Below are 24,779 nucleotides of genomic sequence, written 5' to 3' on the forward strand. Positions count from 1 at the left end.
ACCTCATCCCCTAATGCCACCCGTTGATATCTACCAGAGAGATAGGAATGGAACCACCGTAAAACAGTGCCCCCTATTCCCAATCCCTCCAGGCGATCTAAAAGGATACCGTGGTCAACGATATCGAAAGCCGCTGAGAGATCCAGGAGGATGAGGAACGTATATTCTCCCCTGTCCAATGCCCTCCTCATATCATCCACCAGAGCGACCAAGGCTGTTTCAGTTCCGTGTCCAGTCCTGAAGCCTGATTGGAAAGGATCCAAATAATCTGCTTCATCCAAGTGTGTCTGTAACTGTTTAGCCACCACTCGCTCAATCACCTTGCCCAAGAATGGTAAATTAGAGACTGGGCGAAAGTTGTTCAACTCTTGGGGATCCAAGGAGGACTTTTTCAAGATGGGCTTTATCACTGCCTCCTTGAGGGCTGATGGCATTGCACCCTGTTCCAAGGATGCATTTACCACTGCCTTGATCCTTCTGCCCAGTCCCTCTTTGCAGCTCATAACGAGCCACGAAGGGCAAGGATCAAGCAAGCAAGTGGTTGGTTTCACAGTAGAGAGCACCTTGTCCACTTTCTCAGAGATAAGAGGCTGAAACCGATCCCAGCAGACCAGAATGCAACTGGCTGACTCTGGACCACTACCTGTAACCACGGCGTGTGGAATTCCGCTCTTCAGGTGCTCAATTTTATCGGCAAAGTGTTTAGCAAATGTGTCACAGGAGGCTTTAGAATGCTCCATAGGTTCCTGAGCAACTGGACCGACCAGGCTTCAGACCACTTGGAACAACCTCCTGGGACAACACTCTGCCGACGCAATAGAGGCAGCAAAGAATTGCCTCTTTGCTGCCTTTGTTGCCAACTGGTAGGCTACAATTGCCGCTCTAACCAGTGTCCGATTGTCTTCAGAGCGGGATTTCCGCCACCGGCGTTCTAGTTGTCTCACCTCCTGTTTCAGACCGTGTAACCGTGGTGTATACCAGGGTGCAGTCTGAGTTCTATCCAGGGGGAGAGGACGTTTCGGGGCCACCCGGTCTATCGCCCCAGTGATCTCCCTGTTCCACTCCATCACTAGGGTCTCGACTGGGCATCCTTCAGTTAGCTCCAAATCACCCAGCGCATTCAGGAATCCCTTAGGCTCCATCAGGCGTCTGGGGCGGACCATTCTAATAGGTCCTTGTCCCCTGCGGAGGGTATGCGGCATTGAGAAATCCATATTCACCAGATAGTGATCTGACCATGACACGGGGTTAGAAGAAATAGTCCCAATTTCCAGAACACTTCCCTCCTCTCCCGAGACAAACACATGGTCAATAGTATGACCGGCTACATGGGTGGGACCCATATTACTTAGGTGCAGTTCCCAAGAAGTCATGGTTTCAATGAAATCCCGAGGGGCTCCAGTGAGAGTGGCCTCAGCGTGCACGTTTATTTTATTTATTTATTTAATTTCATTTATATACCGCCCTAAGCCTAACGGCTCTCTGGGCGGTGTACATAAGAGATAAACAGCTCAATATATAACTACGATAAATATAAAAGTCAAAAGCCAAAAACAGACAAACAACAACAAAAACCAAACAGCATCATACAACACTAAGAACATAAGAACATAAGAACATAAGAAGAGCCTGCCGGATCAGGCCCGTGGCCCATCTAGTCCAGCATCCTGTTCTCACAGTGGCCAACCAGGTGCCTGGGGGAAGCCCGCAAGCAGGACCCAAGTGCCAGAACACTCTCCCCTCCTGAGGCTTCCGGCAACTGGTTTTCAGAAGCATGCTGCCTCTGACTAGAGTGGCAGAGCACAGCCATCACGGCTAGTAGCCATTGATAGCCCTGTCCTCCATGAAATTGTCTAATCTTCTTTTAAAGCCGTCCAAGCTGGTGGCCATTACTGCATCTTGTGGAAGCAAATTCCATAGTTTAACTATGCGCTGAGTAAAGAAGTACTTCCTTTTGTCTGTCCTGAATCTTCCAACATTCAGCTTCTTTGAATGTCCACGAGTTCTAGTATTATGAGAGAGGGAGAAGAACTTTTCTCTATCCACTTTCTCAATGCCATGCATAATTTTATACACTTCTATCATGTCTCCTCTGACCCGCCTTTTCTCTAAACTAAAAAGCCCCAAATGCTGCAACCTTTTCTCGTAAGGGAGTCGCTCCATCCCCTTGATCATTCTGGTTGCCCTCTTCTGAACCTTTTCCAACTCTATAATATCCTTTTTGAGATGAGGCGACCAGAACTGTACACAGTATTCCAAATGCGGCCGCACCATAGATTTATACAACGGCATTATGATATCGGCTGTTTTATTTTCAATACCTTTCCTAATTATCGCTAGCATGGAATTTGCCTTTTTCACAGCTGCCGCACACTGGGTCGACATTTTCATCGTGCTGTCCACTACAACCCCGAGGTCTCTCTCCTGGTCGGTCACCGCCAGTTCAGACCCCATGAGCGTATATGTGAAATTCAGATTTTTTGCTCCAATATGCATAATTTTACACTTGTTTATATTGAATTGCATTTGCCATTTTTCCACCCATTCACTCAGTTTGGAGAGATCTTTTTGGAGCTCTTCACAATCCCTTTTTGTTTTAACAACCCTGAACAATTTAGTGTCGTCAGTAAAATATAATTAGAAATATACTTTAAAAACAGTTTAAAATACACTTTAAACAGTTTAAAATACACTTTAAAATGCCTGGGAGTATAAAAAGGTTTTCACCTGACGCCGAAAGGATAGCAGCGTCGGCGCCAGGCACACCTCATCAGAGAGACTATTCCACAATTCGGGGGCCACCACCGAAAAGGCCCTAGATCTAGTCACCACCCTCCGAGCTTCTTGATGAGATGAGATGGCACTCGGAGGAGGGCCTTACATGTTGAGCGCAGTGTACGGGTAGGTTCATATTGGGAGAGGCGTTCCACCAGGTATTGCGGTCCCATGCCGTGTAAGGCTTTATAGGTCAAAACCAGCACTTTGAATCTAGCCCGGAAACAAATAGGAAGCCAGTGCAGACGAGCCACAACAGGTGTTATATGAGCGGACCTTCTGGTCCGCGTCAACAGTCTGGCCGCTGCATTCTGGACTAGCTGTAGTTTCCGAATTATCTTCAAGGGCAGCCCAACGTAGAGCGCATTGCAGTAGTCCAATCTAGAAGTTACCAGAGCATGAACAACAGAGATGAGGTCATCACTGTCCAGATAGGGACGTAGCTGGGCTACCAAGCGAAGATGGAAGAAGGCATTCCGTGCCACCAAGGCCACCTGGGCCTCCAGTGACAAGGAAGGATCAAAAAGAACTCCCAAGCTATGAACCTGTTCCTTCAAGGGGAGTGTAACCCCATTGAGAACAGGATGAACATCCACCATCTGGGCAGGGGAAGCACTCACCAACATCGTCTCAGTCTTGTCTGGATTGAGCTTCAGTTTGTTCGCTCTCATCCAGTCCATTATCGCGGCCAGGCAACGGTTTTAGTTAAAGTCCCCCAAAACTACCAAGTTTGGGGAGAGCAACCGCACACCTGAAACCACCTCAAGCACCTCGGTCAGGGAGTCTGCCGTGCAGCGGGGTGGGCGGTACACAAGCAGAATCCCTAAACTGCCCTTTGGGCCCAACCTCCAGTACATACAATCGACAAACTTGGTCTCGTGGAGAGGAGGTCTGGTGAAAACCAAGGACTCCCGATAGATAACTGCCACTCCCCCTCCCCACCTACCAATCCGCGGCTGCTGTGCATATTGGAAACCGGCTGGACACATGGCCTCAAGAATGGGAGCTGAGGCCTCATCCAGCCAGGTCTCCGTAATACACACCAGGTCTGCGTTCTCATCCAGGATAAGATCATGGATGAGTGATGTTTTCTGAACTACAGACCTGGCGTTACACAACAGCAGTCGAAGATTGGATGGAGTCTTACATCCCCCAGTTATCTTCTGGTTGTGGACAGGCCCGGAACAGGGGATGGGCATAATGCATCTATCCCCTGTTCCCCTATACTGGCGTGGCCTGCCACCCACACTTCTCCAGGATCTGCCACCTAGCCTTGTAATGTCATGGCTTCCCGCCCCTCCAACAGTACTCCCTTCTGGCCTACACATGTCCCCCTCCCCGTCCGCCAATCAGGCAGGCCCCCCACCCCCAATAAAAATTAAGAATTGCCCACATCTTTCTTGGCCCCAAGTAAAATTGGGTCAGCTCGCTCGCAGTCGTTGGACCTCTTCTTCTTCTTGTCTCCCGCTACGGCCTAAATGCCTTGTTATCCTCCTCGATCTTAAGTCCCGCTCCGCTATCGTGGTTGATAAAAAGCACATTAAATCAGTCGTTACTGCCACGGCCTCTCCACTCTCTCCACTATGGCCAGAGCGCCAAAAGCATAGTGGGCAGCGTAAACACATCTGTCGTACTACACAGCCGCCGGCCACTCTCTCGTCCGACCAAGGTGCCCCAAAACCACCAAGAAACGCTGCCCTCAGAAGTAATCCAATGGCGGCGGCGGCGGAGAGGTGCGGGCTGCAGCGGATAACACAAGCTGCAACATTGGCGATGGAATTGCACCAGTCACAGCGGGAGCCCAGGCTGTGGCAGCAACCAGCGCGGTGGAGGGCACAGGCCACAGCAGGGCAGAAGGCACAAGCTGCAGGAGAAGCGGAGGACACAACCGCAGCAGCAGCGGCAAGCCGATACAGCCGCCGCTCCGAAAGGCACAGCAGCGACGATGGAGACCACAACGGCGGCTGAGAAGGCACAGGCCACCGGAAGAGTACCAGCCACAGGAACAACGAGCAGCAAGACGATCCAAGCCGCAATGGAGAACGCAGCAAGGGCCACAGCACACCAGCAGCAGCAGCGTCAGAACCGACTGAGGCGGCCAAGAGCCCAAGAGCAGCAACGGCAAAGCAACGGAGGCGGCCGAAAAGCACAGGCCACAGCGAAAGCCCCAGGCCGCAGCAGCCGCGGCACTGGCAGAGCCAGCGTGAGCTGTGGCGGGAAGCACGGGTTGCAATGGGCAGCACAAAGGCACCGGCCACGACGAGAAGATACCGGTCACAATGGGCGCATCAGCAGCAAAGAAGGTAAGAAGCCACTTTCATCCTCCGATTACAATTAATGCGTCTCACAATTCTTTCGGTCGCCGCCCACACCTCAGTCACCGCGCCAAGGTTGCAGGCAAAAGGGTGGGTAGTATCATTAGAGAGGGAAAAAAACATCCACTCACCTATACAGTCCCATACGAGTCCACATATGAGCCCACAAGATGTTTAAAGTGCTTAAAAGTGCTTAGAAGATGTTAGAAAGATGTTCAAAAGGTGTTAAAAAAGTATTAAGAAGGTATTAAGAAGATAAACGGCGGAGCTCTAAGCACAGCTCCTCCATCTACGCCGCTAGCTGCCATAACCCCACCCTTTCAGTTTTGTAGCCAATACGTGAAGTCAGAGTTGTGATTGACAAGGGATTTGTTGACCTCCAGGCAAGGCCAGAAAACTGTTTTTTTCCTGCCTGTCTGAAAATCTCAGTAAATTTATAGCTTTCATCAATAGCAAAAGTTTCTCTCTTGTGTGCAGGAGATCTTAATACCATTGCAGTGTGTTATGCTGTTCTAATTATGAGGGGTAAAACAAGTTTAATTTTTCCTGAGCTGTTAAAGAGGGCAGCGCTTTGAAAACCTTCCCAATATGAAGCTTTAATCCTATACTCGTAGGAGGCCTGGCAACCAAGAGGTCTTCTGTATCTTTAAAAGTTGTGCAGGGGGAAGGGAGAATTCTACCTTGTGGTTTTTCTCATTACAGTGTTGCAAGAACACCTGCACTTGGCTGACTTTCTCTTCTCCTAAAGATACAGGATCAGTCTCAGGCCATGAACCTGGCAACCCAATCTGCAAGTGGAAAACCTTTGTGGAGCATCACCAGCACAGGATTGTCCTCTTCACTCAACATCTGTTCAGAGGAAGGGACGATTCTGCAGCATGCTGTGATGTCTCCTGCAGATTAGTTTCTCCAAGGAGGCATTGATCCTGGTGGGGGAGAGGCATCGTAGCACCCTACAGAATTGACCTCTGTTTTGGTCAGGAGGAGGAAGGAGATGCAAGGTCTCCTTCTCCCACCCCTCTCCCAGAAATATATTTAATTAGGGTTTTAAATGTGAGCTGGAACATAGCCATCACACTTCTCTGAATTTTGCAGTGCAGTTCTCCTGGCAAGGAATGTGCACAAAAGTGCATGCACTAGGCTAAAATATGCATAAAAAGCATATATTTGTGAAAATAACATACTAAAATGCATTACATTAGGGAAATTGCTTTGCAAAAATGTGGATATTATGCAAAATTGCAAAGAAAGATATGTACATCTTGAGAAATATGCACTAAAATCCTGATAAATTTTTGCAATATTTTTAACAAAAAAACTTTTTTTTGTTTTAAAAAATTGCATACTGGTATGGAGAACGGAACAAGACCAGAAAAATAGGAAACTGAGGCAAACTAAAATTGACAGATTATCCCATCCGTAGCTTACTTCCCAGATACTCTCTTCCCTTCCCCTATAATATGCCTTTTATTGCAGAGGGATGTCTGGATAGCTTTGTTTCATATATCAGTGCTAGATAGAAAGTCAAAGGCTGGAGAGCTAAAAAGCAACAGAACAAGAAATCAACAACTATTTATCATAGAACCATAACACTGTAGCACTGAAAAGCATTTGAATTTAAAACTCTCTGTATAAAATCTGGACCGTATAGGACTAATGTCCCAAATATTACCAAATATTATCCAGATTATAAGGCACCATCACTTGACTTTTCCTGCAATTTGCATTTTAAAGATAACCTAAAAGATTTATGAGAAGTCTTATAGGGGGGAAATAGCATGACTCAGTTTGCTGCTGCAGAGACATCTGCTACTGACTTTAACTGTGCAGAAAATAGTTTTTTAAAAACTAAGCATTGTATCAGATTACAACAGCTACTTACTGTGTAGAACATGATTATCTGTGGCCTGGAACATGGGGAAAAAGGAGTGGTACACCTGATTCACATCCCCAGTAGAAATATCTACAAAACTGAGTTCTGAACTGTGCTCACATAACCAAAGATGAAAACATGTAATTCTGTAGAGGCTCTTAAACAGACAATCAGTAACTCTATTGCATATTGTTTTCATTGTACAAGGTTAGATATCCCAGTTTATATAAGAAAGGTTGTTCTCTGTGGTGTCCTATGGGAGTAGGTATCCCAGAGTGTTTTTATTTTATTGTTTGAATATTCCTCACCAGCCAGGCAGGCACTGTTTTTTCCTTCCAAGTGACTGCACATAACCTCATTTATTGATCTTTGTGTTTGTGTGGTCTATATGCCTCATGCTGGCTGTTGACCCCAGGTGCTCTATGACATGTGTATCTGAAATCAGAAAGATGAGAGTATTGTTAAGGTTGGTTTATTAACCTGTCTACTGACCTTATTATTAAAATCCTGTCTGGGCAATACTTCAGTTCACTTTTTGTTGTTATGTGCCTTCAAGTTGATTACAACTTATGGTGACCCTATGAATCTGCGACCTCCAATAGCATCTGTCATGGACCACCCAATGTAACTTTTTCATATATATATAAAATGTGTTAAAAGATAGCCAGCCAGCTAGGTGTACACTTTAATTTCTTTATAACTAGAAGGTAAACAAAGTTACAACCCATGCTAAATGGGTTGTGAATAGAAGTTTTGAAAATATTCTCACATAAAATGGAAACAGTTCCTTTCCTTTACATATAGATACAGGTAAACTCAGAGCTTGGAAGATTACTTTTAAAAAGTAATAAATTACAGTTACAATTACATGGCCCAAAAGGTAGTAATTACTGTTACAATTACAATTGCTCTGAAAGTAACTGATTACTTTACTTTTCTCAAAAGTAATAACTACAATTACATTTCAGTTACTTTTTTAAAAAAACGCCTACAAAGTGTTGGCCTTGGCTGCCTGAACATCTAAGTAGCCTATAACATTAAAAATAAACACACACATACAGAGGTAGTAGAATAATTCTTTTAATCCACAAGACAGCAATGGTGGTCTCTCTGCTGGTAAGGGAGATGGGGAGAGAGGCAGAGGCCACTACTCAGATCTTTGGATGTCAAACCAAGTGCCCCCCCCGCCAGCCAGCATAATCTCTCTCATTTAACCACCTCCCGGACCCTGCCCTGCCACCAACTAAGGGACACTCACCCAAGCAAACATTTTCCCCTGAGATTCAAAGAAGTTAAAATACTGCAAATGCAGCACAGTAGCCAGAGAGGGTGGTGGAGGCCACTTTGTGTGCTAAGTGTAAACACAGTATTCACACACACACACACACACACACACACACACACACATTGTCATCTTTCATCTCCACAGTTCTTTATCTCCACTCTGCTGCTGTCTCCTACTCCTCCTTTATCCATGTTCTTGACCTCCAGCTCCTTTTCCCCTTTACTCCATTCTTCACCACCACTGTCCATTTTTTAAAACAATTGTTTTCTCCACTCCACCCCGTCTCACTCTCCACCTCCTTCCTTGTCTCCTCCTACCCGCCCACAGAGCATGAGGCAAGAGCAATGCTGCACAGAAGTCCAGTTTGAGGCACATGATTTTCATCCACAAATCAGAGGAGCAGAAGACTTCCCCTGCTCCCCCCCCAAGTAATGCCCAAAAGTAATGCTGGAAACATTACAATTACTCCACAAAAGTAATAGTTACTCCTAATTCTATTACAATCAAAATGTAAAGGAATTAACCCACTCGTTACTCAAAAAAGTAATGAATTACAAGTACTTGTAACGAATTACTTCCAAGCTCTGGGTAAAGTAAATTTGAATGTACCCTTTTTGATGCATCTCTGTGCAAAGTACAGATAAAACCATCACCCCGATTCTGTACGTGTGTGGTAAACCATTTTAGTGGTTTGTGAATGTACAGATGGCTCTGTGATGTTCCTGTATTAGAGTAAATATGGTAAGTGCTGTTTGTATAGAAGATATATGGTAAGTGGAGTGAAAGAGGAGGGGAGAGTAGATGAGCAGTAGAATGCTGGATGATTGGCTGAGCGTTTGAATGGCTGGGAGTATAAATGGAAGAATGACAGTTGAATCTGGGTGGGTGTTAGTTGGTGGATGTGAGAGGAAGAAGGTGTTTGGTAGTAGATGTTAGGAGAGTGTGGAGAAAGTGTGGAGAAAGAGGGAATTGGAGTTCTAGTTAATAATAAGACAAGTATCACAGGAATAGATGAAACCATATGCTTATGTACCATTATAAAAGTAATCTTGTTATTTCTGATATTTAATAAATACTATTTTGGTTTACCGAAGGCCTGATCCTTGGCTGGGGTTTTCACAGACCAGAAGGGAGGGCAAGGTAATTACCAAGGCTGAAGGGAAACAGTAACGAATGGTGGCAGCGGTGAAGAGAAGAATAATAACATTACAAGTATCCAGCGCAACCCAGAGTTATATGACTTATCTATATAGATACAAAGGGGTTGGGAACAGCATAAGCACGCAGTCACAAAAGTAACCAGATAGAGAGAGGCTCAGGCAAAGTCTCTGGGAACATTGGTTATAGGACGTGACTGGTGGTGCTGCCTAGCAGAGGGATCTAGTGAGATCTGTGCTAGAGCGGAGAGAGAAACCATAAAAAAGGACAGTCCGGACTGGTGGAGTCCCTGGTGGTGCCTAGTGAAAGGTAGTAGCCACAAGCAGGTGGGAACCTGACAGGGAGAGCCAGGGAAGGGCATCACAGGCTGCTACTCTGCTCCTCACCTAGTGTGAGTGGGAGCAACAAACCACAATACCTGGCCTAACACTATCTGAAACCCAAGGGTCATGTTTTATTTCATTCTAAACAATGTAAAGCCAGGTTTTACTCTTCTAAATGGCAAACAAACAAACAAACCATGATGCCTGGATTGGACATAATGCTAAACCAGGGGTTGCAGTTTGTTGCTCCAGCTCTTGCTAGACAAGGAGTGAAGTAAGAGTGATCTCCACAATCGCAGCAAACCATTTGCTATGAATGGTTATATGAACTGGGCCATGCTTTATCCATTGAACAACAGCTCTTCCACATTAATATTCTTTCATTATATACAGTGTTTTAACAACCACTGCTTATTCACACAACCCTAGGGTCATAGGCTAATGCAAATTGGAATGTAGAACATCCCCACCCCCAAATAAGATTTATTAAAACCATTTCCATACAGCCTTTCATATAAGATATGTTTTATGTCGACAGGCCTTTGTAGCATTTAATTTATTTTTTATAAGCCAATCATATTATCTGTATTGTTTTTAATGACATGTTATGTTTTAATGTTCTACATTGCCCTGATATTTTATGATATGGCAGTATAGGAATACTTCTATAAAAATAAATTCAGTCTAAACAGCATAAAGTGGTGCTCAGAAATATGTTTTAAAAGCATATTAAAACTTACAGAATAAATAGCAGCCAAAAGTAGGCCAAAACTGATATATGAAGTTATTATAAACTGGTCTCGATGTTAGGGGAACCCCCTCCTAGCATTTATTTAAATTTAACTTTAGACAATATCTGGTGTTAACAACAAATGCACAAAGGGAGCATGAAGTGGGAAGGTTACTCCCTTACCCACAGCTTTGTTTATCATTCAGGGTATGTGCAGTCACTTCAGCCCTATTCAGATGTTCAGGACCTGTGGACAACTCAACACATGGGGGGGTTGGGGGGGAATTTCGCTGTGCACAGAGCTGATCTGCATACTATATGTACATGCACGAACTCTCTTCACATGAGTTGGGGCCCCTAATTTTTCCAGAGACTCTGTGAATAGAGGAATGAAAGTCAGTGCATGAAAGTTGGGGTGGAGGACTGTGGGCACAATCCTACCCTCTATTCGTTGAATCTACACAGATTCCAAATGTCTTAGAGCTCATGTCAGAATGAAACTAGAGTTAGGAACAGTTTTCATGCCCATAACTCTTTCTTCTTTTTTCATTCTGAGCTTTTTCTGTTTTGATAGATGGAAGAGCCATGGGGATCACCTGTTAAAACTAGTTTGGCCAGTACAAACAGCCTGTCAACTGTAATAATTAGGTCCTGGAAAAAATATGTTGTTGATTTGACCCATATTTTTCAGCATATTGTTACCCTGTCATCTTATTATTTGTAACCAACACAAAATTCTTGGGCTTTCTTGAGCAAAACTCTCATTTATATGTCCTCAGGGAGCATATGAATTTCAATCTGTGTTTTATTGGCTCATTACTTAAAAGCTCATTTTGAAAGCATTTTGCAGCATGTGATGCACTCTGCTTGGAAATACTTTGGATTATGAAAATTTTCTTCATTTTTCATCTCTTTCTTGCATGCCACTGGTATGAACCAGGACAAAAGCCTGATATTTTTGGAAGCTGAATTTTTGCTTTTGTTTTTAAATAATTCTGAATATATTTGAAATTAAAATTAAACCTGAGATATTGGCCAATTGCCTTCCCTGGGTGGGGTTGCTGTCCCCCAAAGGAGCAGCAGAGCCACCCCAAGGCACCGGGAAGCGGGGCAGTTGCCCCCGGCCCTGCGCTTTGGGGGGGGCGCGCTTGGCCTCAGCTGTAGTTGTAGCCGCTGCGCCTCCAGGAAGGTGAGGAGCGCTGGGCTTCCCAGAGCCGAGAGAGGTTTCCGCTCGTGGATGCCGAGCTGTCCAGCCCGCCAGAGGGAGGAGAGCGGCGCCTCCAGCAATCCTCAGTTGCATCACCCTTGCAGCCCATCCCGCGAGCCGCGCGGAGGCTGCCGTGTAAGTTTCTCCCCTTGTCTTGTCAGTTTCCTCCGCCTTGCACATCTCTCTTCGCTGCCTCCTGTCTCCTGCTGCCCTAACTTGGTCAGTAACTCGTGGGGACTGGTTTCTCTTCCCCTTGTGCCTACATGCAAACTGCTGCCTTTGCGTTGTTGTTGTTGTTGTCGTTGTTAGATCCTGTTGAATGTATTGTCATAGTCCCATTTTTGTCATCGTCCCTGGAGGAAAATTCTCCCCTTCCCCATTTACTTGAAAGATGTGAAAGTTTTCTGGCATGAGCTCCTTCGAATTCGTTTCTATAGCTCATAAGCCCTAAGGAAATATCTAGGGCTCAGAGGTAGGAGAGCAAAGCCATAGAACAGACCTTTTTGCTCAGTCCATTTTGGAGTATATCTTGCAATCTTGTGACTTTTGCATGCAGGCCAATTGGCTCCCTTTGGGAGGAAGGGTGGGATATAAATTTAATTAATTAAGTAAGTAAGTAAGTAAGTAAGTGAGTGAGTGAGTAGGTAATAATTATTATTAATAATAATAACAATAATAAATTGAATATAGGCAGTTAGCCTCTCTTTAATATATAGTAAGGACATACTTAACTTACACCCCATCCCGCTCCTGCCATTGAAGTCAATGAGATTTAAAGGTACTTAAACGTTATGGGGGTCATGCACTATTCTTCAGAAAGTAGATTAATATATTTTTTTTATTGCTGATTTATTACGTTATTATCATTTGCAGCACTCTCTGATATGCATAGTTTATTCCATGCTTCGCCAAAAGAGAGTATGAGAGTGAGGAAAGGGTATCTGGGGTTTGCCAAATGCTTATGACAGAGTATGCATGCAGAAGGTCTGCTCTGTCTGTGCAATGGTAAAAGGAGAATCTCCTTAATTACTGCTAAAGTTTAAGCAGAGCCCACAACGAAGGCAGCTTGCTTGTTCCAAGGCCACCTCCTTGAAACAATGCCACAAATTTATCTGCCTGCAAGAGATAGAAGGCTTGTGTGCTCATGACCCAATCATGTAAATCCTCTCATATTTCTTGTCAACAGGTCCAAGGCACCAGTTAAAAGCAAAAGCAATAGACCCATTACAAGCGGCAGACTTTCCAACTTATTACTAACAGCTAATAGAGGCCAGCTCAAGGCATAATTTGACTAAGGGAAACAAACAGGCATGGTCTGTCCTATTTTCACAACTTCCAAAAAACTTTTCCTTCCAGGATTATATCTAGTCTAAACTCCTCCCCCCTGTTTTGTTAGATTTCATCTCACTTACAGCATAATGAACAAGGTTACTGGTTTCAGTGGACTTAAGCACACTAACAGTGCAATCCTATACATGTCTACTCAGATGTAAGCTCCAATGAGTTCAGTGGGACTTCAATCCCTGGGAAATATGTATAGGGCTGCAGCCATAACACTGTGCTAGATTGCAGCCAAAGGCTGGAATCCTGTGCACGGTAAAGCAGCTTAAATTCCAATGATGTCAATGAGATTTAGGCAGCCAAACTGTGGGTAATTCCAGCCACATATAGGAACATATGAAGCTGTCTTATATCGAGTCAGACCATTGGTCTAACTGGCAGCAGCTCTTACTTGGCAGGGGAGATACCATGATCATGAAGGTGGTTTTCCTACGGTGAGGCTCATTCAATGCACTCCGGGTGCGCTGACCCCTGCGATTTCCCCAAATGCGGGAAACTCAGCTGCAGCAGCTCTCCAGGATTTCAGACCTGGGGTCTCTCTCAGCCCTACCTGTTGCCAGAGATTGAACCTGGGACCTTCTGCATTGAAAGCAGATCCTCTACCACTGAACCACAGCGCATTATTACAACACTATTCTGATTAAAAAGGGTTTTTCCCCATTCTGTGTGATCTTAGGTTCCCCTGTAACCTCCTCTGGGGACCATCAAGGATCCCGTAACTAAAGATGGGATGTAGGGCTAACCTGTGTTCTAAAACATTTTTCATCTAGAAAGCCCCATGGATATGCTCACTTTGAAGGCTCTCAGGCCTGGGGATCTTATTAATATCAAATTTGAGGTTAGGAAGGGTTTTGGAGGATTGGGTGTCTTCCCCTATGACCTGTAGCTCAGCCTTCATCAACCTGGTGCCCTCAACATGTTTTGAACTGTAACTCCCATCAGCTCCAGCCAGCACAAGCATGCTGGGCCTGATAGGAATGGTAGTCCAAAACATCTTGGTGGTACCAGGCTGACAAAGGCTGCCATGGCTTGTCCCACCTACTTGGGTTACCAACACTTGTTTGTTCCAAAGGCATTTTGTTTCTCTGCATGACTGTGGTCTGCAAAAGTTGGTTTGTGATGGTAGGAAATGGAGGGTTGCTGGGCGAACAGTCCTACCATGCAGGCTACATTTGGACTTAATGGCAAAGGTTTGATTCCATATAGCCTGCCTGCTCAATTTCAGTGTAAACCTAACACAAATGCATCAGCAGATTGATACCTAGTCTGTATCCTTAGAAAGTAAATATACAACATCTCAGAGTGCATTAACAAAGAGCTGATTCTTCCATGAATCTAGTAGCATGGTTGATGTTTCAGCATGGTCAGGTTTCTACCATGCTGCACTGGACACACGTGGGACTACATGGGAGCGTCAGAGTACATAACAACTCCACATTTCAGATATTACAGTGCAGTGTGAAACTTGACTATGCAGAAGTAGCAGACAAGCCACAAAAGTGAGGACCAGCCATAAGTCATTGTGATGCTATTCTGAATCCTGAGTAATACATCAGGATTCAAGCATATGCTCTGGTATAAATATATATATATAAAGAGAGAGAAAGAATGTGGGGGGACCCCAAATATGCTTTTGCCCCAGGCCCCACACATGCTAAGGGCGGGCCTGAGGAGCAGATACATAGTCTGGGGATGCTTCTGGATCCAGCTTTGTCATTGGAAGCCCAGGGAGCCTCAGTGCCTAGAAGTGCCTTTTATCAGCTGCACCTGGCATATGTCGTGGAAAAAGAAGTCTGACCACGTTAAACATAGACTGCAATGACTTTATTCAAAACCCATTCACCAATTGCTGCAGCAATGAGAGAATGATCTCCCAAGACAAGATTGAAAAAGCTCTCTCTGCCCTTCATGAGCAGGTTGCCCAGTACTTATACACAAAGTTACAAGCATCATTAAATATGTAAAAGATATGAAAAGAGCAAACAAAGCTATGGGTGTTGCATCAAGGAGGTACGTTGCAAGGGACTTTCCAGAGTTCAAAAATTAAGTTCTTTTAACATACCAGACCCAGGTGGGTTTCTTGGCTACCTTGGAGTCCTTTCCAACTGGCCTGACCACAAATGGTTCTATTCTATTCCTAGCACTTGGCTATTTTCATAAGTGGTCAGTGTTTGCACAGCTGTCTTCTCAGAAATCACTTTTATATGAGGCAGAGGTGGTACGTAAGAACAAAATGGATGCTTAGCACAAGATGGATTCCAGTCGCTCATTTTTCCTCATCACATGACAGCTACAACTGTTCCTGAACTGAGAGGGCTTGACCACAGTAGATCAAGCAATGGTGACTTCAAGGCTGGAGTACTACAATGCACTCTGTGGGGCTTCACTTGCGCTTGACCTGGAAACTGAAGTTAATGCAAAATGCTGCAGCACAGCTGCCGATAGGACCCTGTCAGCATACCACACCTCTGCTCTGAGATCTGCACTGGCTGCCAATTTGTTATGGGGCCACGTTCAAGGTGTTACTACTGGTATATAAAGCCCTTAAGAGCTTGGGACCAGTTTACTTGTGGGACTGCTTTATCCTGTCTGTGCCCACTTTGTACTTGGATCTGTGGAGCAGGCACTGTTAGAGGTGCCACATAATACTTGTTCCGCAGTTGTAAAAAAATGTTCTTTTATTTTATTTTTTATTTTATTTTTTTATTTTTTTATTTTTTATTTATTTATTTTTTTTTACTTTTTTGTTGGTGTGTTGATGCAATTTGAGATGAATGGGTGCCTGATTATATGAATGTATGTCTGAGTGAGTGTGTATGTTTATATGCTGTATATATGGCTGTATATATAGCTGTTTTTATACGTTTAATTGTTGTATATTTTAGTTGTATTATGTGCTTCGGAGAGAGTTTTATCCATCAGGCGGGGAGACTTGAGGGGGCACCAATTGCCGTAGTGACGGGCAAAGGAAGGTATGGCGCTGTGAGAAGGACGTGCCAGGTAAGGGGAACGCGGTCCAGACATGTTGTGGCTGTGCCTTGTTCCGGTCCTTCCCACACCCGCAAGGTCGTTGGTAGTCCTATCAGCCAACTCTCAGATCTCCAGTTGCTGTTATTAAATGCCAGATCGGTATATAATAAAACCTCCCTCGTCCACGATTTGATTGTGGATGAGTCAGCCGATCTGGCATGTATAACTGAGACCTGGGTGGGTGAGCAGGGAGGAGTTGGTCTCTCTCAGCTCTGCCCACCGGGGTACTTGGTTCAGCATCATGGTAGATCTGAGGGTCGGGGAGGTGGGGTTGCTGTCGTCTATAAGAGTTCCATCTCACTCACCAAGCACCATGTTCATTCAGTTACTGGCCTGGAGTGTTTGCACCTTGTGTTGGGCCAGAGGGACAGGCTGGGAATCCTTTTGGTGTACCGCCCACCTTGCTGCCCAATGGCTTCCCTAACTGAGCTGGCGGAAGTGGTCTCGGATATATTGTTGAGGTCCCCCAGACTAATAGTACTGGGGGATTTCAACATTCATGCCGAGACCACTTTGTCTGGCGCGGCTCAGGACTTCATGGCTTCCATGACAGCCATGGGGCTGTCTCAATATGTTAGTGGTCCAACACATGTATCGGGGCACACTCTAGACCTTGTTTTTGCTACTGAGCATGGGGAAAGTGATCTGGATGTGGGGAGTTTTACAACACTCCCTTTGTCATGGACAGACCACTGCTTGCTGAAGTTTAGACTTTCAGTAACCTCTTCCCTCTGCAAGGGTGGGGGACTTATTAAAATGGTCCGCCCCCGGAGACTAATGGATCCTGAAGGTTTTCAAAGGGCTCTGGGGGATTTTCCGGCTGATAGGACTGGCGCTCCTGCTGAAGCCCTGGTCGCTCTGTGGAATACGGAGATGACCCGGGCTGTAAACACGATCGCTCCTGCACGCCCTCTCCTGTGTAGAGCTCATACAGCTCCATGGTATACTCCGGAGCTGAGAGCGATGAAGCAAGATAGGAGGAGGCTTGAGCGGAAATGGAGACGAACTCCCGACGGATACAATTATGCGCTGGTTAGTGCTTCGACTAAGCTCTATGTAGGAGCAGTGAAGGCAGCTAAAAAACATCATTTTGCTGCCACTATTAAATCATCTCTTTGCCGCCCAGCGGAGCTCTTTCGAGTTGTCCGGGGGCTTCTCCATTCAAACCCTCCGGACACGGTGGAATCATCGGAGGCCCGCTGTAATCAGTTTGCCGATCACTTCCAGAATAAGATCTCATGTATCTGCCAGGACCTAGACTCTCAAGTTATAGCAGTAGATCCTAGTGAGATGTCCGGAGCACAGTCTTGTCCTGTTTTGTTGGATGAGCTTCAGTTGGTTCAACTCGAGGACGTGGACAAGGTGCTTGGACAGGTACGTGCAACCACTTCGGTACTGGATCCTTGCCCCTCCTGGCTGATAAAAACTAGTAGGAATGGAACAGGTAGCTGGGCCAAGGAAGTGATAAATGCCTCTTTACGAGAGGGAGTGGTCCCGGGCTGTCTGAAAGAGGCAGTGGTGAGACCACTCCTGAAAAAGCCTTCCTTGGACCCAGACAATTTTAACAGCTACAGGCCAGTGGCGAATGTTCCATTCCTGGGCAAGGTCTTGGAACGGGTGGTTGCTGGCCAGCTCCAGGCGCTATTGGATGAAACTGATTATCTAGATCCATTTCAATCGGGTTTTAGGCCCGGTTTTGGCACTGAGACAGCCTTGGTCGCCCTGTACGATGACCTATGTCGGGAAAAAGACAGAGGGAGTGTAACTCTGTTGATTCTCCTTGATCTCTCAGCGGCTTTTGATACCATCGACCATGGTATCCTTCTGGAGAGGCTCGCGGAGTTGGGAGTTGGAGGTACTGCTTGGCAGTGGTTCCGCTCCTACTTGGCGGGTCGTCTCCAGAAGGTAGTGCTTGGGGAACATTGCTCGACACCGCGGGCTCTCCAATATGGGGTCCCGCAGGGGTCAGTTTTGTCCCCCCTGCTTTTTAATATCTACATGAAGCCGTTGGGAGAGGTCATCAGGAGTTTTGGAGTGCGTTGTCATCAGTATGCTGATGACACGCAGCTCTACTTCTCCTTTTCATCTTCTTCAGGTGAGGCTGTCGATTTGCTGAACCGTTGCCTGGCCTCGACAATGGACTGGATGAGAGTTAACAAACTGAAGCTCAATCCAGACAAGACTGAGATGCTGTTGGTGGACGGGTTCTCTGATCGGATGGTGGATATATACCCTGTCCTGGACGGGGTTACACTCCCCCTAAAGGACCGGGTTCGTAGTCTGGGAGTCTTTTTAGACTCTTCCCTCTCACTTGAGGCTCAAGTAGCCTCGGTGGTTAGGAATGCGTTTTACCAACTTCGGTTGGTAGCCCAGCTACGTCCCTATTTGAGTAAAGAGGACCTTACATCAGTGGTACATGCTCTGGTAACCTCACGTTTGGATTACTGTAATGCGCTTTACGTAGGGCTACCTTTGAAGACAGTTCGGAAGCTACAACTAGTGCAAAATGCGGCGGCCAGATTGCTGACAAGGACCAAGCGGTCCGAGCATATAACACCTGTTCTGGCCAGCTTGCACTGGTTGCCAATATGTTTCCGGGCTAGATTCAAAGTGTTGGTATTAACCTATAAAGCCTTATACGGTGCGGGACCACGATACCTTGCGGAACGCCTCTTCCGATATGAACCGGCCCGTGCACTACGTTCTGCTACGAAGGCCCTCCTCCGGGTTCCAACTCACAGGGAGGCCCGGAGGGTGATGACAAGATCTAGGGCCTTCTCAGTGGTGGCCCCCGAACTATGGAACAGTCTCCCTGAGGAAGTACGCCTGGCGCCGACTCTGCTCTCCTTCCGGCGCCAGGTCAAAACCTTCCTATTCTCTGAAGCATTTTAAGTTACACTGATTTAATTTTAAAAATGTTTATTGTGTTGGATTGTTGCTTGTATTTTAGTATTGTTTTGTTATTTATTGTATTTTTATGCTGTTTTATGTTCACCGCCCAGGGAGCTATTGCTAGTCGGGCGGTATATAAATTTAATAAATAAATAAATAAATAAATAAATAGTGTGGCAGCACCTTCTCTTTGGAACTTCCTTCCTAGTGATATCCGACAGGCGCCTTCACTGTGTTCTTTTCAGCACCTGCTAAAATGTTTTTGTTTAGGCAAGCCTATCCGGGCCCATAAATGTTAATGTGTTTATAATCTTTTTTTGTTTTGGTTTTTTTAGGTTATTGCTGTTTTAATCATTGCTTTAAAAATGCTTTTAATTAGTTGTTTATATTGATAATTTTAATGTTTCTTGTAAATCTGCTTAAGGCGCAATCTAACTCATATTTGTGCTGGGCTGGGAGGAGTTGGATGGAGTGGACCCCCAGCTGAGCTGGCAGGTTCCCAGTGCTGCTGGGCTCCGGCAGGCTCTGCCAGCAGAAGCCCCCCCCCGCAGTGGCTGAACTGCAGTGCTGCCAGGACCCTTCCGGTGCTGCCAGGGGTCTGCAGAGATGGCCAGCCCGGTGGAGAGAGAGCTGGTGGAAGCCGACGGTAGCTGTGAAAATGGGATGTTTCAGGGCATGGCGGGGAGGAGCTGCACAGGGACTTCTGCAACATCCAAGTCCCCCAGGTCCCGATCCCCATGAGAATTCCACCAGCTAATAGGTCAGCTCAGTAAATATATTCCCATAGTGGCCTATGGCAACCGCATATTCCCTGGTAGGCCTGTTTGTTGGAGCCAGCTCTTCCCATCTGGGTCCAGCTGTGGCTCCTGACGGAACCTCTGTTTAGCTGGGTCAGTGCCTCCTGAGTGACAAGTGGATGACATGGAGCTTTCTGCTGGCTCCTCCTCCACTGCCCCCCATCTTTTGGATTGCTTTGTACAAGTGGCCTTTTTTTTTTACAATGAAGTGGTATATAAATTTTGGTAAATAAAATAAAAATATTTAGATATCAGTTCCCCCATACTCAGTATAGGCTCTTCACAGGTAACCTGGTTATCAAGCAACAAATGTGTACACTTTTGCTCAGCTGTTTTATAGAATGCCAATGTCTTCCCTCTATATCATAGACATTTGCCCAAGTCACAGTATATTTTGCTGTTTTTTAAAAAATGTGATTCTTTCTTTAGCTGATAGGTCCACTGTGTGCACAATTTGGTACAAGAGTAAGTGGGAGGTATTTTCCTAACAAGCAGAGAAAAATGTGAGCTCAGCCCCTCTTACAAGATGCTAGGCTATCAGGATCTTGATAAGTGTGGCAGTGTTGTTCTTCTGTTTCAATATTTGAGACTTTCACAAGGGAAAAAAGTTTTTATCAAGTGAATCACCAGGAACTTTCTGTCCATATAGACTGGGTGCAGGTGTCTAGCGAAATGGAATAAATGGACCTGCATGTTATGTCCAGGTATTTAACCAGGGATGGGACTCTACTGTGATATTCTTGAAGTGTTACTTGATGTAGGAATTAAATGTAGAAAGATCATTTGTCCAGCTCCTGCGAACCCTTCACTATTTTTTCCACACTTCTTTTGGCCTTTACACTTCTCTGCCTCCGCCCCCTTAGTCTGCACCTCAGGTTCACTGTACAATATACTGATACATTTATGTCTTCTGCCCTCCAAATCTTGTTTTAGTGAGGGCAGAAGTAGTGACTCCAGAGGCAACGTATATGTCACCACAGGGGTAGAGCCCCTAATGGGCACAGCTGCCACTCTGGCCCCACTACTGCTCTAGGAGGTGCAAGTTGCTGTGGCAAAATCACTTGTGCTGGCCTTGTCTGATACATTTGGTTTAAGGGACTTTAATAGACAAATAGTCCAATTGCCAGAGGTATTCCACCCTCAAATGGGCCAATCACTGTATGCTGACTCATATGTCATGTGGCCCTGGTACTACTTGCACTGGGTGGTCTGACAACCAACTGTAGATCGGACATTGTGTCCCCAGGAGTCTAACATGTCAATGCCACTGCATTTGATTTATCTTGCGCTACCTCCACAGAAATTCTGTGGTCCTTCTTGGGTTCCTTACCTTCTAAAACTTGAGCCCTGGCAGAAAGAGACATTAATAACATAACCTTCAACATTTTCCTAGTGGCCTAGCCTAGCCTTCCCTGCTACCCCTCAACTTTCACCATTTCAAGAGCTTCAGTTCTGGTTGGAAGAACCAGAACTGGAAGAGCCATCAGGACTGGGTTCATCCACATCAGAAGAAGCGTGAAGGGTGAGCATTCTGGGCACACCATACTGGCAAATCCCCCACCCTCTCTTTTGGGTTCTTAGGTGGCATAACCCACCTTGTCAACCTTTCATAGTCTGTTTGGGTGGGTGCTGCCCTAGTTAACGAACATAGCCTCCTGTTCTTTAGTTCAAATTAAGACCAAAAAAATTAATGTAATTATTATTTTGTACTGCCCACACTCTTGAGTCACAATGAGAGGGAAACATTGGCCTACTATTAAGATCTGAAAGCTTGTGAGGGCAAACTACTTCTCCAAGCCTTGACTTTCCTGCCTGGGTACTTCTGCTGCTCCTTGATTCCCATTTAAGGTTCCCAGATGTGTCAAGCCCTTTCCCTTTGCTTCTTTTATTTTTATTATTTTTAAATTACATATTGTCAGGTGGTTGTGCTATGAAGTCAAGATTCAGTGCATTGCTCCTTCAGCCAACTCCCAGACAAGGCCTCCTCCCATGCTTTCAGAGTTGGCATGCTACTTCACCCTTGCAAAACCAGTAGCAGCTGCTTTGTTGCCAACCAAGGGGAAAAGAGGCAACAAAGGAAAAGAAACTCACCTGTGAAGGCAAACCATCCCTTGTGCCTGATTGGCTAGTTCCATCCCTGAAAGAAGATAGGGGCAAATCTCTCACCTACCCATAAGGCTAGGGAGCAACATTCTTTGTTTCTGTTATGGAAATCAACACTCAGAACAATTTCTAGACTGATGTGGGACCTCCTTCCCTTGATGTGTCCCAAGCAGGGGTGTAGTCCAGGGTTTTGGGGGGCCTTAGACCCCTTACTGTTTTGGGAAGAGGGTCTCAGCAGGGTCCCTCTGTCTCCAGCATCCTATGAGCCAGTTGGCATGAAAGGGGAGTGTGTTAGCCACTGAGAAGAGTCTTCTAACATGCTTCCTTGTCCTTTCCTGCTGATTGGAGCCAATTGGAGTGAAAGGAGGTGAGTAAGCCACTGAGAAGACACTTTTCAGTAACTAACACTCTCCCCTTTTATGTTTATTGGCTCCTAGGGACATCTGTTGTTCCGGGAGAAAGCATTAACAACGATCTCAACCAAACAGAAAAAAAGGGAGGGGGCATGTCTGTGACTGTGACTATCATGAAGGGACCCTGCACTTCTGAATTTGCCACTGCACTACTGGTCCCAAGTGTTCTCAGAACCCCAGTGCATCTATTTTAAGCAGAGATATCTTCACACTTGCATGCTTGGGGCTCTTCTCATCATAGGACACCCTCAGTGTAAGGTTTATATGTACAGTAATATCTCAGTTAACAAAGTAGATGCATTCCTGGACATTACTTCTTGAACATAAATGTTGGTACCAGAGGTAGGAATAACATGGAAATAATAGGGATAGGTTCCTACACCACAAAAAAAGAAGAGCAGTTCAACATATTTTAGCAAACATTTTATTCAGAACTAACAATACACATGTCTGAAACAAAACAACCAGGCCAGGTAAATCTTGCATGCAGACTACTTGAAGGCGTCTTCCAAAATGCCTGCCTTGCCTTTTTTCTTTTATCATGTAGCATCTTGCTATAGCAATAAAAAGCTTTGAGCACAGTTCTCCTCTCCATACACTCAAGCAGACAGGCAAGGGGCAGCCACCACCCTGTGCTTGGTCTCTCTCTCTCGGCTGTCCTCCCCTACACTCAAACAGACGCATCAGCAGTAACCAGTGCTTCCAGGGCACCCAAAGCCCTGTATATTGCAGCGGTGTCTGTGCCACCTGGCAAGGAGCACTGTTCCAACCATGTGCAAGAGAACTGCCTGCAGCAGCCACAATCCAGTAGACAAGGAGACACTATGTCAGAGTGTGTGCCCCCCCATGCACTCAAAAAAGACTTTGTTAAAAAGGAGCTTCTTTCCTGGAGGATTTGTTGAGGTATTATTGTAGTCCTATTATATGGCTAACTACTGAGGTAGTTAGTCCCAGAAATCCTTAATATCCCTCTGTCTTTGTATTTCCCCACCCACTGAGGTAGTATTGGCCAGCTGGCCTTTTCCTAGACCACTCTTTCCCTTTGGGTTTGCCTCTTGCTATCATTCCCCTTTGGTATTCCAGCTGCTTACTGTAATTCCTTCCTGTCTCTTGGACGTTTTCTCTGTTCCAGTTCAGTTGTTTGCCTCTCTGCTTGCCCCTCAGTTTTTGCTGCTTGTCTCCCTTTCAGTATCACACCCACATTCCTTCTGACATTCCAATCCAGCCATCCTTACCCCCCTCTCCCTCCTCCTTTCTTACCTTCACACCCACCCACATCCACTTTTCTTACTCTCTGCCTCTTTCTCTCCTTTTTCCATCCTCCATTCTGCCAGGTCATTTTTTCTGTGTGTGCTTGCTCCTTCCCCCTCTGCTTCAAGCTACCGCCTCTCTGTCTTGGTGTGCCTTGGGGCACACCCACACAGCCTCACCTAGAGTTCTTTCATCCTCCCAGAGCTCAGGCATGTCCATATCTTCAGTGTTCTTCCACCATTGCCTGATTTCTGGACCATCCCCCAGCCCTTCTGGGCAGATTGCCTGCATTGAAGGATGGTGACACAGCTGCCACGGCTCCTACTCATCACACTGATTTAAAGGATAGAAGTGCATATTTCCTACCAAATCCTGTCTCTAAATGCAGATGCCAGCTACAACCAAAATGTTAGTTTTAGAAGACCCAGACAATGCTCAGACAAGACAATAAAAGTGCTGGCTGATGATATAAATGTCTGTTCTTACCACAAAAAATATTTGCTTTATAGTTTTTGACTAGCCCTAGAACATAATTATATTAGGCAAGTCCAATGGACATATCGAATTTACCGGAGCATGAGTACAAGTGACTGCAACAAATTGCAAGGGAATATTACTGGAGAAATACTGTATTGAGGTTCTGCATGCAAATTGTGTATACTACTTGAGCCTATTGTCTGGTTATTATCTGAAGGCCTTGAGGATTTATAGAAAAGACCATACTAAGAGCTGAAAATTGAAAATGATTGAGTTTTTCCCTTCAGATATGGGCTCCAATTTAATTCTCATGCTGGATTCTTCACTCTGTGAGTTGGAAAGCATTTTCTTACCTGCCATTTACCATAAGGTCCCAAGGTGGGTTACAACAGTAAAATACTGTATATAATTATTAAACAAATAAAACAGTTATAACCATAAAACAAGAAAAGTATAAGAAAAGCATAAAAACAATTAGAAATAACCCCATATATAAAACAATTTTTAAAAACTAGTAATAAAATCAGTACAAATAGTCCAACCCAGTTGAAATTGTGAGGGGGAAGTGGAATAGCACCTGGTAGCCAGTAGTGGTTAAGGTGTTGACCTGGGAGACCATGGTTCAAATCCCCACACAGCCATGAAGCTCACTGGGTGACCTTGGGCCAGAACGCTGCCTCTCAGCCTCAGAGGAAGGCAATGGTAAACCCCCTCTGAATACCACTTACCATGAAAACCCTATTCAAAGGGTCACCCATAAGTCGGAATCAACTTGAAGGCGGTCCATAGCCATGCCATTGTCCTGTTCT

The 24,779-nt window shown here is 45.4% G+C and overlaps 1 pseudogene; it reads left to right on the forward strand.

Annotated features, from left to right (window-relative positions):
* The first annotated feature begins 13,390 nt into the window (after window positions 1-13,390).
* On the forward strand, window positions 13,391-13,540 carry LOC133389866 (U1 spliceosomal RNA; annotated as a pseudogene).
* The last annotated feature ends 11,239 nt before the right edge of the window (window positions 13,541-24,779 follow it).

Source organism: Rhineura floridana, chromosome 7, assembly GCF_030035675.1.
Source record: "Rhineura floridana isolate rRhiFlo1 chromosome 7, rRhiFlo1.hap2, whole genome shotgun sequence".
Taxonomy (NCBI): Eukaryota; Metazoa; Chordata; class Lepidosauria; order Squamata; family Rhineuridae; genus Rhineura; species Rhineura floridana.